A 9,428-nucleotide genomic window follows, 5' to 3' on the forward strand; every position below is an offset into this window, starting at 1 on the left:
AAACAAAAATCCTCACCACTGGACCAATAAACAACATTCTTATCAACGGAGAAAAGATTAAAGTTGTCAAGGACTTCATTCTTCTTCGAGCAACTATCAATGCTCATGGAAGCAGCAGTCAGAAATCAAACGACATATTACAATAGGCAAATCTGCTGCACAAGACCTTTTCAAAGTGTTGAAGAGGAAAGATGTCAGCTTGAGGACTCAGGTGCGCCTGACCCAAGCCATGGTATTTTCAATAAGCTCATATGCATGCGAAATCTGGACAGTGAATTAGGAAGACCATAGAACAATTGATGCTTTTGATATTGAAAATGCCATTGGCTGCCAAAAAAACCCAATAGATCCGTTTTGGGAAAAGTGCAGCCAGAGTGCTCCTTGGAGGCCAGGATGGCCAAACTTCGTCTTTCATACTTCGGACATATTGTCAGGAGGGACCAGTCACTGGAGAAGAAAATCATGTTTGGTAAGGTGGAGTGTCAGAGAAAAAGAGGAAGACCCCCAACGAGATGGATTGGCCAAGTGGCAGCATCGATGGCAGCAGTAGCGAGGTTGACCCAGGATTGGGCAGTGTTTCGTTCTGCTGTGCATAAGGTCGCTATGGGTCAGTACCAACAACATCCCTTCCCTTGCCCTTTGCCTGCAGTATACTTCCTAGGGTGGTACAGGCAGGGAAGACCTAACTGTTGGGAGGAATCCCTAACACTCTTCCAGAGTAGAATTCTGGCTAGTCCAAAAAGGGTCCTTCTTTTACAGGTTTTTGGAAAATAGACAGCAAATTTATTAGTATCCATGGCGCTTGTTTTGAGTAAATTCAGCTCCAAGAGCTGCATGATCGAATGCAGCAAGAGTTCCACCAATTGTCCCAATTTCTTCCATTGTAGAGCTTGTCCACAATGCTCATTTGTTGGTGGGGTCAATTATGAAGTTCCATCTGGCATCATAGTGACAGGTCCTGGAGGAGCTGGGGTACCAACAGGCACAGGAGCAGGGGGCATGGCACCTCTGTTGTTTATGCCCATAGCACCTCCCATAGCCATCTGGCCCATCCGTATATTCTGCTGTCTCCCTTGGATCCTTCCTGCTGTCGCAGCATCATTTCTTCCTGTTGCCGCCGCATCTCTTCCTCACGGTGCCTGCGCTCCTCTTCCTGCCTAAGCTCCAGTTGCTTTCGTTTTTGCATCTCTTGGTTATGCAGCTCTTCTATCTGCTGAAGTTCTTCCTGGCACCTCATCAAATCCTGCCTCATTAGCATGACTTGGTGTTCACGGAGAGCAGTTTCCTCCTCCATCTCCAGTTTCTCTCAAGCTTCCTTGATGTTGCGGTTCACTTGGTCCTGCTGCTGCTTCTCTAGCTCAATGAGTGCCTTCCTGCGCATGGCATATTCATACTCAAAGGAGCCAGGTTGTGTGAATCTGGGTGGCTGCTCTCGCTGCTTATGAAATTGCTGTTTGTTTATAACCAGCTTCTCTGGAAGCCCCACTTCATGGTCTAACTGGTCCATGGGCTTCACAATCATAGGCCGAGGAGATGTGGTTAGCAGGAAAGAGCCTTCATTACCTCTGTTCAGAGCTTTACGAGCAGCTGGCTTCCCTGCGAATTCAACAGTGCCTTTTCCTGAGGGCTTCCTCGATCATCCACAATGAGTACAGCCCTCTCTACTTGGCCAAACACAGAAGTCCTCCTCCAGCAGTTCATTGGACACATACTGAGGACGATTTCAGACTATAAAGGATGCACTATGGCAGGCAAAGCGCACACGCAGCTGCTTTCCACGGAGTGGCATGTTACCCAACTCCACTTTGGCAATCTCCGCTAGAGTTCGTGTTTTCAAGTGGATAAAGCCAAGGCCCTTATCCTTATGAATGAAGACCGTTCCTGCCTTCCCATATTTCTCAAACAGTTTCCTCATTTCCTCCTCAGTGATGTCAGGAGGAAGATTGCCCTTAAAGAGACGGCTATGTTGGGTGAAGGTCTTCTCTCCTGGTTTCCTAAAATTCTTCAAGTCGATAATCAAGCCTTCATTTTGGCTGCTGGCTTGTTGCCCATTTGCAGGTACTGGAAGGGGTATTGACAGCTGTTGCTGTTGCTGCTGGTGGTGATGCTCATGATGCTTCCTTGGAGTATGGTTTTGCTTCTCCAGGTTAAAGGTTTTATTGCTCTGCATGTTTGAACCCCTCCACCAACTGTTTGCCTCAGAGTAATGCCCTAAGCCATGGTATTTTTTATTGCTTCATGGACAATAAGTAAGGAAGACTAAAGAAAAAATGATGCATTTGAGTTTTGGTGTTGGTGAAAGATTAACTTTCAGACCCACTGCTGCTGAGTAGATTCCAACTACTAGTGGCCATATAGGACTGAACAGAACTGCCTAGAGGCGTTCCAAGGCTGTAAGTATTTACAGAAGCAGACTGTCACATCTTTCTCTCATGGAGAGACTGGTGGGTTTGAACCTCTGACCTTTCAGTTATCAGCTAAACACTTAACCATTATGCCACCAGGGTTCCTTCGTAGTATCAGAAGAGAAACGAAATCTGTCTTGGAAGAGGTTCAGTTAGAATTCTCCTTAGAATCCGGGATGGTGAGACTCCATCCCAAGTACTTTGGGCCCATTGTTGGTGAAGGACTCATACTTGGTATGACTGACACAATGATTGTAACAATGGGCTCACATAGCAACAATTGTGTGGATGGAGCATGCTGGGTAGAGTTTTGTTCTATTGTATATGCAATTTCTATGACTTAGAACTAACTTGATGACGCTTAATAACAGCAACAACATAGACATGTGATGGCATCCAGGTGAGACCAGAAGAATCACCCAGCTAAGCTCAGCCTAAAATTCTGACCCTCAGAAATGTGAGCTAAATAAATGATTTTTGAGAGATTCATTCTAGAGCTAAAACTAATTCATGCTCAGAAATATCTCCTAAGGGCACTGTGGATAGGTGAATTTTAGTCCAGACTGCTTACAAGCCCCATCACTTAATTCATAAGGAAGAAGAAAATTTTCTCTTATTTTTGAGCTAAATAAGGAAAAGAGGAAAACAGCAAAGCCATTACCTCTCACCTCAGTGTCACAGGTTGAGAATGAGGTAATCTGAGAGCCAAAAATTAATGATGTAGCAAAACTCCTTGCACATACCCACTTCCTCCATCCTGACTTCCTCAGTTATGTTTCTATGGAAGCAGCTGCCTCCTGCTAATGGCATGCCTAGATTTCACAGCTAATCCTATTTCACAAAATACAGGCTCCAGAAGCAAAGAATTTCTGTGTCCTGACTGTTCAGCTGGCTTCTGGGCTATTCAGCAAGCAGTAGGAACCTGCCTCCATGTTGCTGTAAATGGAAAATTATCAAACACAATATGGTGAAATTGCCTCAAATTGGGAGATTAATGTAAGGATGTGAGATGGCCTATAGTAAAACCATAATCGGGAACAATGGAAGGCGATGAATGGAGGGAAATGAGAAATTCTTGGGAAGCACCAAGAGCTGTCCCCCGGCACCCCTCCCACCCCCATATTCATCCCTCACAGGCTTCCAAGCTGATTTTGTTTTTGAAAGAAACATCCTGGTCTTTGATCTCATTGCTTCATGTTTCAGCTACAGGTTGGACAAGCCTCACAAGCCTGTATGTCCTCTGACTTTGGGTGCTGGGGACCCTAGTGGGTGGAAACCAGGCTGACTTTGCCCACCTCACACTACTTTCCCAATCTCTACCAGAAGATTGTTCTAGGAACTGGCTTTCTCAATCTCTACTTGATCTGTGCTTGGAACTGGCTCCTGACCTATGGGGTGTTCTCAGAAGAAATTCCAGGGCATGACTGAAGATGGTGTTCGTCAACCCATATTGCCCACCAGATTGATGTCCACCACACTTCTTTTTAACTTCAGACTTCCTAGAAGGACATAAAGGGGAGAACAAAGGCAGTCACTGTTATTTAAGTAGCAAAGGGGCAGAGACCAATATTCTGATGAGTTTTCTGGCTGGGCAGCCCTGAACTGGATGGGTTTTCAAAATTAGCATTAGAGTCCTTAAGAGGCAAACAGCAAAGCTAATTATAGAGGAGAAGACTGAAATCAAGGAAATTTGTCTGACTTACTTGAAGGTGACTAGCTGACTACATGCATATAACTCCAATGAGGAGTATATGGTTATTCAGACACCTATATTTGTGAGATTTATTTAAAGTGCTTCCTCGAAAGGTCAATTAAATGTATCATTTCTCCAGGAGTGGATGAGGGTACTCATTCACATACCTCTTCACTGACACTAGGCATGTGATATATCACTGAAACTAAGCACCTGAAAGTTGGATGGTGAGTAAGGAAGACTGTGGAAGAATTGATGCATTTGAGTTATGGTATTGGAGGAGAATATGAAAAGTAACCTGGACTGCCAAAAGAACAAACAAATCTCATTGGATGAAGTACAGCCAGAGTTCTCCTTAGAAGCCAGATGGCCAGATTTCGTTTCTCATACTTTGGTTATATTATCAAGAGGAACCAGTCCCTGGAGAAGGACATTATGCTTGGTAAAATTGAGGATTGAAGAAAATGAGGAAGAACTCCAATAAGATAGATTGGCACTGTGGCAGCATCAATGGGCTCAAGTGTGCCAACAATCGTGAGTTTGGCGCAGGACTAGGCAGTGCTTCATTCTGTTGTGCATAGGGTTGTGATGAGTCAGTACCACATCTGTGGCACCTAACAACAACAACATAGATCAAAGTGGCATGTCCTATTCATTTGCACTCTTTGGTTACCAGAGAGGAAGAATATGTCTGATTTGACATCTGTAGTTCTTCTTTTATAAATTATATGCTTGCTCCCTTTCTTCTTTTTGGGTTTCAAAAATTGATTTTTTAAAACTCAATATGTTTGTAATTTATACTGTAGGCTACAATGAATTAGCAGTGCCAGCTAATAGGGAACTCTGGCTAGTTGAATTATCTTTAAATTAATATTAAAGCTATCAACCAAGTGTCTCTCATACATGTCCCACATATTGTTTCTTTGAGTTGAATTAGACTTTTTGTTTAAATGGATATGTTTTTGCCATTCTGAAAACTTAAATTTGATATAATAAAATTTATTTTCTTTTCATGGTTTCTTCCTTCAATGCTTAGATAAAACTCAAGATCATGTGGCACTTTACTAATCCTACTGTTGCCTTATCTCTTGTCTTTATTTCTTTAAGGCAGTTGAGATTTATTTAGGGGTCTGCTATGAGGGTAGTTCCATGTCTCTCCTGTTCAGGAGGAAGCAGCCTACAATCACTGTGGGCGTCTTAAGGTTGAATCTCAATAAGCTCTGTGCTGCAGAAAAGAGTCAGATTCACCTTGGGAGCGGGGATGGGGCCAGAATGATCTTCAGCTATCGATTGATAGAACATTGCCTTTTCAAACCATTCTATGTGACTAAAGTCTTAGAGAACTGCTCTAGGCAGGATGACTGTAAAGCTATTATTTATCCAGTACATTTTTGAGAGTGACAGAGAGCACTGTTAATAAAAAAACAAAACTTAAGAACTATAGACATAACCTGTATAGGGTTTCAGAGTAATAGCTGGTGGGTTTAAACTGTGACCTTTGCAAAGTGAACGTCATGTACAAGACGAACAAAGGGTTCATGTTTGCTTATTATTTCTGCTGTAATAAATAAGTCAACATAACCTTAGTGGATTCAAACAGTAAGATCTAGAGGTCAGAATTTAGAAATCAGTTACACTGGGCTATGCCACTCAGTGACCAGTTTTAATACTGTGGTGTCTTATGTGTTTCTGTGATGCTTGAAGCTATGCCAGTGGTGTTTTAGATATCAGCAGGGTTAGGAAAAACACTGGACTGCTAACTTCAAGGCTGGTGGTTCAAACCCACCAGCCACTCCTTGGGAACCCTATGCAGGGTTGTAGTGAGTCAGAATCAACTCGATGGCACTTGAGAACAAAAACAATGAGCCTTGGTGAGCAGGTTTCAGTGGAACTTCCAGATTAAGACAGACTAGAAAAGGAGAGGAGACTGCTTTTGCGTGGTTAGGCACAGAAAAAAAAGAAAAAAAGAAAAAAAAAAAGAACAGCAGCAGTATATTGTCTGATAGAGTGCTGGAAGATGAGTCCCTCGAGTTGGAAAACACTCAAAATAGGACTGGGGAAGAGCTAGCTGTCTCTTCAGACTTGACTTTACTGAAGAAAAATTTTTAGAACATTCATTCGCTGATAGGACACAACTCAAAATGAGGAGAAACCGATACAAATATCCACTAATAATCATAATGTGGAATGTATGAAGTATGAATCCAGAAAAATTGAAACTCATTAAAAGTGAAATGGAATGCATAAAGATTGATATCCTAGGCATTAGTTATTTGGTTAAATGGATTGCTATTTGGTCATTTTGAATCAGATAATCATATGAGAAAGAGAAACTGGAGAGGAATGGTGCTACATTCATCATAAAAAAGAGCATTTCAAGATCTATGTACAATACGATGTGTGATAGGATAAGATCCTTATGCCTACTGAGAAGACCAACTAATATGACTATTCAAATTTAGGCACCAAATTTATGCACTTAGGCTAATGATGATGAAATTCAAGAATTTTACCAACTTCTTTAGTTTGAAATCAATGCAATATGGTATCAAGATGGTAATTGGAATGCAAAAGTTGGAAACAAAGAGGAAGAACCAGTAATTGGAAAATATGGCATTGGTGACAGAAATGATGCTGGCGATTACATGATAGTATTTTGCAAAACTAATGGCTTATTCATTGTAAATACCATTTTATGCAGCAGCATAAGTGTTGACTTTACACTTACACCTCACCAGATGGAATGCATAGGAATCAGACTGACTACATATGTGGGAAGAGATGACGAAGAAACTCAATATCAGCCCAAACAAGACTAGGGGCTGACTGTGGGACAGACCATCTGTTGCTCATATGCAAGTTTAGACTGAAGCTGAAGAGAATGAAAATAAATCTACAAGAGTCAAAATGTGACCTTGAGTATGTTGTTGTTATGTGCCGTGGAGTCGGTTCCAACTCATAGCAACTCTACACAGGGTTTCTGAGGTTGTTAATCTTTACAGGAGCAGAACACCTCATCTTTCTCACGCAGAACCGCTGGTAGTTTCGAACTGCTGACCTTACAGTTCGCAGCCCGATTCGTAACCACTACGCTACCAGAGCTCCTTAGTATATCCCACTTAAATTGAAAGAGTATGTCAAGAACAAATTTAATGACAGAAGACCAGAGGAATTGTGAGATGGCATCAAGAACATCATCCATGGAGAAAGCAAAAGGTCATTAAAAAGACAGAAAAGACAAGTATGGATGTCAAAAGAGACTCTGAAACTTGCTTATGAATATAGAGAAACTAAAGCAACTGGAAGACATTATGAAGCAAAATAATTGAACATAGATGTCAAAGAGCAGCTCAAAAAGACAAAGTAAATTTTATAATGAAATGTGCAAAGACCTGGAGTTAGAAAACCAAAAGGTAAGGATATGCTCAGCATTTCTCAAGCTGAAAGAACTGAAGAAAAATTTAAGCCTTGGATTGTAATATTGAAGGATTCTAGCGTAGTGGTTACGAATCGGGCTATTAACCTCAGAGTCAGTAGTTCGAAACTACCAGCTGTTCTGCAGGAGAAAGAGGAGACTTTCTGTTCCCATAAAGATTTACAGCCTCAGAAACCTTGTACAGGGTTGCTATGAGTCGGAACCGACTCCACGGCACATAACAACAACAACAACAACATGTGCAAAATGGAGTCCTGGTGTGTTGTTGTAGGATAAATACCGGACTGATAACAGTGAGGTTGGCGGTTCAAACACACCATCTGCTCCTTAGAAAGTCTCTACAGCATTGCCATTAGGCAGAACTGACTCTATGGTACTTAGCAACAACAACAACAACATGGGCAAATATTGAATGAGGCAGGAAGCATGGAAAGAAGATGGAAGAATTACACAGAATCACTGTACCAAAAAGAATTGGTAAACGTTCAAACCTTTCAAGAAACATATGATCAAGAATTGATCGTAATAAGGAATCAGACAAAGCTTCACTGAAGGCATTGATGAAAAACAAGGCTCTAGAAATGTATGGAATGCAAATGGAAATCTTTCAACAAACTGATACAGTGCTGGAGGTGCTCACTTGTGTATTCCAAGAAAGTTGGAAGACAGCTAGCTATCTGGCCAACCATTTGGAAGAGATCCATATCCGTACACATTTCAAGAAAGGTGACCCAACGGAATGCTGAAATCATTGAACAAGATAATTAATATGCCTGCAAGTAAAATGCTGCTGAAAATAGTTCAAAAATGGTTGCAGCAGTACATGGATAGGGGGCTTCTAGAAATTCAAGCTGGATTCAGAAGAGGACATGGAAGGAGAGCTATCATTGCTAAAGTCAGATGGATCTTGGCTGAAAGTAGAGGAAAAGATCATAAAGATGTTTCTTTGCACTTTATTGACTATGCAAAAGCATTAGGTTGTGTGGATCAAACTATGGATAACACTGCAAAGAATGGGTATTCCAGAACATTTCATTGTTCTCCTGAGATCCATAGACCAAGAAGCAGTTATCTAAACAGCACAAGGGGATGCTTAATGGTTTAAAATCAGGAAGGTGTACACCAGGGTTGTAGTCTTTCATCATACTTATTCAATCTGTATGCTGAGCAAATAATCTGAAGAACTAGATTGATTATATGAAGACTGGTGTGGCATCAGGATTGGAGGAAGATTCACTGTTGTTGCTAAATGCTGTCAAGTCAGTTCTGACTCATAGTGACTGTGTAGGGTTTCTGATGAGCAGCTGGGGGTTTGAACCACCAACCTTATAGCTAACAGTCCAGTGCTTATCCTACAGTACTACACCAGGACTCATTTTGTTGTTGTTAAGTGCCATCAAGTCAGTTCAGACCCATAGTGACTTTGTATAGGATTTCCGAGGAGTGGCTGGTGAACTTGAACTGCCAACTTTTCAGTGTAAGCCAACTTTGCAGTCCAGTGCATTAACTCAAAGCACCACACCAAGACTCCAAGACTCAATAACAACCTGAAATATGCAGATGGTACAACCTTGCTTGCTGGAAGCAAATGGGACTTAAATACTTACTGGTGAAGATCAAAGACTACATCTTCAGTATGGATTGCATCTCAATTTAAAGAAAACAGAAAGTCCTACTACTGTATCAATAAATAACATGATAAATAAAGACAATATTGAAGTTGTCAAAGATCTCATTTTACTTGGATCCATAATCAATGTGCTTGCCACAGGAATCAAAAATCAAATAATGTATTGCATTAGGCAAATCTGCTGCAAAAGAACTCTTCAGAGCATTCAAGAGCAAAGATGTTACTTTGAAGACTAAGGTACACATAACCCAAGCCATGGTATTT

At 41.3% G+C, this 9,428-nt stretch overlaps 1 pseudogene; it reads right to left on the bottom strand.

Moving 5' to 3' along the window:
* Positions 1-786: 786 nt before the first annotated feature.
* LOC102835546 lies at positions 787-2,170 on the bottom strand (annotated as a pseudogene).
* Between the last annotated feature and the right edge of the window lie 7,258 nt (positions 2,171-9,428).

This window comes from Chrysochloris asiatica, unplaced genomic scaffold (genome assembly GCF_000296735.1).
Source record: "Chrysochloris asiatica unplaced genomic scaffold, ChrAsi1.0 scaffold00039, whole genome shotgun sequence".
In the NCBI taxonomy this organism is placed as follows: Eukaryota; Metazoa; Chordata; class Mammalia; order Afrosoricida; family Chrysochloridae; genus Chrysochloris; species Chrysochloris asiatica.